This window comes from Mytilus edulis, unplaced genomic scaffold (assembly GCF_963676685.1).
Source record: "Mytilus edulis unplaced genomic scaffold, xbMytEdul2.2 SCAFFOLD_947, whole genome shotgun sequence".
In the NCBI taxonomy this organism is placed as follows: Eukaryota; Metazoa; Mollusca; class Bivalvia; order Mytilida; family Mytilidae; genus Mytilus; species Mytilus edulis.
The window spans coordinates 8,785-15,253 of record NW_027268331.1 but is presented as its reverse complement, the minus strand read 5'-3'; the positions used below and the strand labels follow the sequence as shown (position 1 = coordinate 15,253).

At 33.8% G+C, this 6,469-nt stretch overlaps 1 long non-coding RNA gene across 1 annotated transcript; it reads right to left on the bottom strand.

The window, feature by feature from the left end:
* Positions 1–686: 686 nt before the first annotated feature.
* On the bottom strand, positions 687–6,230 carry LOC139507321 (uncharacterized). Its single transcript, XR_011660653.1, has 2 exons — positions 5,904–6,230; positions 687–1,494 (listed from the first exon to the last, which is right to left on the bottom strand). It is a non-coding gene; the product is annotated as an uncharacterized lncRNA (long non-coding RNA).
* Between the last annotated feature and the right edge of the window lie 239 nt (positions 6,231–6,469).

The following is a 6,469-nucleotide window of genomic DNA, read 5'->3' as shown; positions in this document are numbered from 1 at the left end:
GGATTTCTCAAGGTTGAATTTTTTTCTGGTTTCTTTTTATTGAATTTTGTACTGCAACACCCTCAATTGTTAAAGGCAGTACAATTTTCAAGACGAGCATTTCAGCTAAATGACTATGTTGTATGAAATTTGCTCGTAGTTGTAGGCCTAATACTGACCTTTAGTTTTTTACTTTTACATCATTTAGTTGCTTGCCCTTATTTGGGAGAGTTGTATCATTAGCAATGAAACCACATTTTCTTAATTTTGTATGTACCCATACATGTACATGATATTTAATGCCCTTTCTTAATCTGATATATGTTAATGTCACAGAAAAACTCTCAAAAACATGTTTACGATCACATGACTATTGTCTCATTGGCAATCATACCACATCTTCTTTTTTATATTTACTAAGTCACATTTTATGTGCCAGTCTCTCAAAATGCTTAAGCTAAAGCTTATGTTGTTCTTTTTTGGTTGCTGTCTGTCATTATTTGTTAATTTGTGTATTAAAGGTAGCATAACTCATGTACAAATGTAATTGTATGTATAAATGCAAATGATAAAGAGTTTTACTCATTGTTGAAAGCTGTACAGTAACCTATAAATAGTTTGTGATGAACATGATGAAACATCCAAGAACTTTCATAAAAATCTGAAATCAAACTGGCCTTATTGCTCATAAAATTGTAATGCAAGTACAGTGCATAAATAGAAATATTTAATCAAATTAATGTTTTGATACACACGCTTGACAAAAAATTAATGGATGATGTTACTGTTCAAATGTTGATACTGCAGCTGTTCTTATGAACATAATGTAAATTTACAGATATCTATAACATTTAGACCTTTTATGTTGGTCTTTTGTTCATAATAAATTGCACATGTAATTTTTCCACTATACAGGTACAAAATTGTACAACGTACATGTATATGAGCACACATTCTTTTTAATCAAATTGTACTTGTTTAGATTAATCTCTGTGTGACATGTCTGTGTTCATGATGAAAACTAGAACTGTTCACCTTTGGTCATCCTTAACTGCTGTGGAACGATCTCTACGAGGCTGCTACAAGATGTTGAATTACTTTATAGATTACATGAGGTTTTTTCTTTACACATGTTTCCATCTGTAGGTTCTGTTAATTTTACAATTTAACAGTCACTTTAAATTTCTGCATTCTATTTAAATGGAGGGTTTTCTTTCTGTCCAGAAAAAACAGGCAAGAAAAAGTGGGTGTCAAAAACTGGATCCTCCTTTCACCTTTAAGCTGAGTCTTACTATATTGTTTTTAATCATTTTAACATGCTGTTTGACATCACCATGATCACAAGTGCTGTGGAACGTCTGGTTGGAAAGTTATCTTTATTCCATTTCAAAAAGTTATGTTGCCCTGAACACATGTTGTCCATGTTTTCGGTTCATACATCCTGCAGTCACGTATTGCAATGTACATGTAAGGCTTATCTTTTGCACTTTTGTTCTCATCATTGTCATCTTGAACCTGTAATAAAAAAAAAAGTAACAATTGACAATCGTGTACACAAAAAAAAAAACATCTAGTAAGCAGTATAACAGTATTACTGATAAAAATATTTTTCATATATATAAACATGAAGGACTAATTATATTGTAATCCAAACTTACATGCAAAAATTCTGTGAAAAGAGATGTGTTCAAAACTTAACAATATCCACCTAACATTTTGTAAAAATATATAGTCACTATCAAAATAAAAACTTTTTGCAAAATTAAAATAACTCCGCTACATTATGTATGTATGTAAATACAATAAAATAGTTGTGCCTGTCTCGTTTGAACATGTTGAATTGTTTTACATTGTTTTACATTGTAATTTCGGTGTCTTTTATAGCTGACTATGCGGTATGGTCTTTGCTCATTGTTGAAGTCCCGTACCGTGACATATAGTTGTTAATTTGTGTGTCATTTTGTTCTCTTGTGGAGAGTTGTCTCATTTGCATTGATACCATATCTTCTTTTTTATATTAGTTAATTTAATTTAATTCAAACCAAAACGAATTTAAATTATATGCTTGTTTCCAGCCTCCAATTTGAAACAAAAAGGTTCAGCTAGTAATTCGCCTTTTCCATAATCTATATATAGGACTATGGGTAAATGGTAATCTCATTGTTCGTACACCAAAATGAAATAACGCCACATCATTGGATGGAATTCAAATATTTCATTGTATTTAGTACGTGTTAAGCCAATCAACTTTTTGGTGAACGCTTTTGAAAATATTAGCCAGAATGCATAAGATTCCGAAACGACAAATCTATTTTATGTCTTATGTTTTTAAATGATTATACAGGTACATTTCACGATGGCGCAAGACATTTGAACGATGGCGGGGCGCCATCGTTAAACAGGTCATGGAGATCCCTGATAGCAACCCAGTGTTCACGTTCTGCAGGGTCTTTCAGTGTTTTCATGTGAGGCTATACATGTATTTCTTGAATGTGATGCTATCTCAGTGGTGGATCCACAAATTTTCATAAGTTGGGGCCCACTGTACTTACTACCTAAGAAGGGCCAACAAATAAATTTCCTCCAGAAAAGGTGGGCCCAGAATAATTATAATATTAATTTTCCTTTTTAGGCCACACCAATTCATGATTAAGTTTCTTGTTTTACAGATTTTTGGACTCCAAAAATTGGGGCGAGCGAGCGATTTGAAAATTTTAATTAAAAAATATTCAATTTGCAATTTTTTAGGTGAAGCATGAAAAATAAAGGCGAACGATTATAATGTTTTTTTGTAAACATAAAATGTTAGATTTTGACAATATTCATGATATTAAAGCTTGATTTATCACAAGTTTGTACCCTGACATTTCTTTAATGTATGAAGTGTTTTTCCCTGTACACCATTAAATAATTGAATAATTAGATGTGGTATATGTATGCGTGCCAAAGAGACAAATCTCCTTCCAAGTCATAATCAAGTTGGGAACCACCCCACAATGTTATAGAATATCCCTTTTATGAGGGGTCATATAAGTTATAATATATATTTTATAAAAAAAATAATAAAAAAAACACTTTTTAGTACAAAACGCCTCATATTTTCTGAAAGAACTATATAGCTATCTGGTATTAAATGGTCAAAACATGTCTACAAATTTGGTAATATTTCTGGACTTTAATCAACCACACATATCATTTACTTTTATATTATTCAGAAAGTGTGGACCCCTCTTTTAGAAAAGATGTTTCAAATATGATGTAGTTTTCCCTCGTTTTAAGTAAAAAATTCTAAGCTTTTCCAAGGATTTGTATATAGTAGCACTATACAAATCCTTGGTTTATTCTATTTTTCTTTTCTATAACAGTAAAATAACCCCTTACTTGAAGAAGGGTTCTTCCAAACCTGATAACAAATTCAAGTCATTTATCGGCCTTTTACACCGGCTAGGGCTATAACCCAGACTAAACAGCAAGCTATAAGGGCATAAGGGACCCCAACATAACTAGAGTACACAATTCAAACAGGAAAACCAACTATCTAATATATATACAAACTGAGAAATAACAGGCTATGAACCACATCAACAAACTACTGAACGACAGGCCCCCAAATCAATCCTGACAGGTACATAAACATGCAGCGAGTATGGGTTGTTTTGTTCTGCCGGCATACAATATATTTGCAATATATTTGCAATTGAAGCCAACTGTTCTTTAGAAGTTCTGACAACGAACATATTTTGTAAGTAAGGGGAAGGAAACCAATGTACAGGCATTTTTTCCTGTTATATATTTATATCGGAGTACTCCCACTTGGGATACAATGTATATAGGTTTATAAATTATTAATAAAAAAAATACACAAGATATTTATACAGTGTTGTCGGGTGCTTATAGGTTTTAAAAAATAAATACAGGTAAGACAGTGATTTGAAAACAAGTGTTAATATCTTTTTATAATATTTACAAAAAAATGATGCGGGAAATGGACATGATTACATTTCCAGATGCGGGAAGGGGGAATATATAAAAAAAATAATCCTGTTTTGAAAAAATAAGTGCGGGCAGGTTTGTCAAACAAGGAATTAAATTGGTGTGGCCTTTATACACGTTTACTTTTCTACATTGGCTAGAGGTACATGTATAGGGGGAGGGTTGAGATCTCACAAACATGTTTAACCCCGCCGCATTTTTGCGCCTGTCCCAAGTCAGGAGCCTCTGGCCTTTGTTAGTCTTGTATTATTTTAATTTTAGTTTCTTGTGTACAATTTGGAAATTAGTATGGCGTTCATTATCACTGAACTAGTATATATTTGTTTAGGGGCCAGTTGAAGGACGCCTCCGGGTGCGGGAATTTCTCGCTACATTGAAGACCTGTTGGTGACCTTCTGCTGTTGTTTTTTCTATGGTCGGGTTGTTGTCTCTTTGGCACATTCCCCATTTCCATTCTCAATTTTACTTATATTCATAAAGACTGTAACTAGTATAGCAACAGAATGAACCTTATTCTGGTAGTACAAAATGTTGAACAGAAAGAACTTCTGTAGCTGTCTCATGATATATAATTATGTACACACAAAATGTACAATGTACATGCTACAGGCCCATAACCAGGAATTTCCAAGGGTGGGGGGGGGGGGGGGGTCGTTCGACTCACAAACTCGACTTTAACAGTCACAATTCGAACAGAACATTGACTTTAAGTGCTTATTTGTTTTCAAGGGGGGGTTTCGTCCGAACCCCCCTGGCTACGGGTATGCCCTACATCTCCTTTTATTCATATATACATATTAAAGAACTTGAACATGAAGCATACGGAATAAAATAAGGGTATATATTGTATATATAAGATTTACACTTGGGTACAGGACAAATAGCCCAGGTTTTTAAAAACTTCTTTTAGGTCTGTCAGAATTTCTATTCAGTAAGTACTACATTTGCTTGTACACTACAGACGAATACAGTCATCTTATCGCTATTTGTCCGCCATTACTGGATATCACACAGGTTACCGTAAAATTTTGACGTCACAAAACAAAATATTTGACGCCACAATTGAAAAGTGATTGTTGTATGCGTCAAAAGTTCAAGCGGCCGGGTCAGCCGGGATTAGCGATAGGGTGTATTAGTATACGTACTGTGCAAAATTTTCTTTAGAAAATAAGAATCTGGCCTGCGGCAGCCTAAGAATAAAACATCAATCAGCATACAGTTACTCTTAAGTCTTTCGAGTCTTTAAGTGAATAAAATCTAGAATTTTTGTTGTTTTAGAACGTAAAAAAACTGACCTTGCATTCATGATGCAGCTTTGAAATTGAGGAAAATGTAGTTTGTACATGTACATACATGACATAGCTAACTTTAGAACATCTGGAAGTGTCTTGCCTACACACTGTCTGCAAAAAACTCTGTGATAATAAAGGTGCTCACTACAGTTCCTATTGATAATATTGAGGTGGGGTCTTTGTTGAAAATTTAGTCTAGTGTCTTCTTCTACAGATGCAAAATTTTTAGACCAGCAACTTGTTATTATAATTGCCAATCTCATGTTCTTATATCACTCGCTCTCAAAAAAAATCATATCCATGATTCATGAATTCAAACAGATTGACTGTCAGCTGGCCAACCATGGAATAGACTAGACCTCTAGTTTTTTTTACATCAACAAGTGAAACTATAGCATAACAAACTTCCTGGACAGCTCATTCTAAAACTTCACCTAAACTGCACATAAACACTGTGGACCATGAAAGGACTTGCAATTAAGACAGTTCAGGCATAGTATACTATGCAATTCCTTGGTTCAGGGATAATTTCTAAATCAGATGAAAAAAAGGGGGAGAATTTCAACTTCAAGGGTAGATTTTTGTCAAAATGAAGATAGTCGGCTACAGAAAACAGCAAAAAGACGACAGAATACTTACTCATAGTCAAGTTATGGCGTACAATTCGGCTAGTAAGCTGAAATCCGTGGGTACATAGGCCATTATTCGCCTCTTGCAACAAAAACATTCCGTCCGTTCAAACATGTGGGTTTCAAGCTTCCTGTTGAATCGGTTTTCCAAATAAGGAAAACAAGCCACGCCTCCGTTGCGAGATCGACAAGTAGGATTTTCATACAATACAAGTTATGGCTTGTAAAATAATGTGACATTTTATTTTTATTTTCAAGAAATTATCATTATTTATCTAGTTCTGCATAGTTTATCAATAAAAAGATCAAAATACAAGAGCGATTGACGACCAGAGAAATGAAGCGGACAGCGTAGTCACTATGGAGACGCAACGTTACTCATTAATATTCATGAGCATCACAAGAGTTATTTGCCCCTGAAAAAAAATGCCTTAACATACCCGCGTAAAAAACAAAAAATCAACCAATAATGCACAAAACACATACCACGATTTAGAAAACTTAACCATGATCACACCGCCCAACCAAAAATTTGATGATCTCAGGTTTTCCGAAAAATATAAATAATTATAAAAA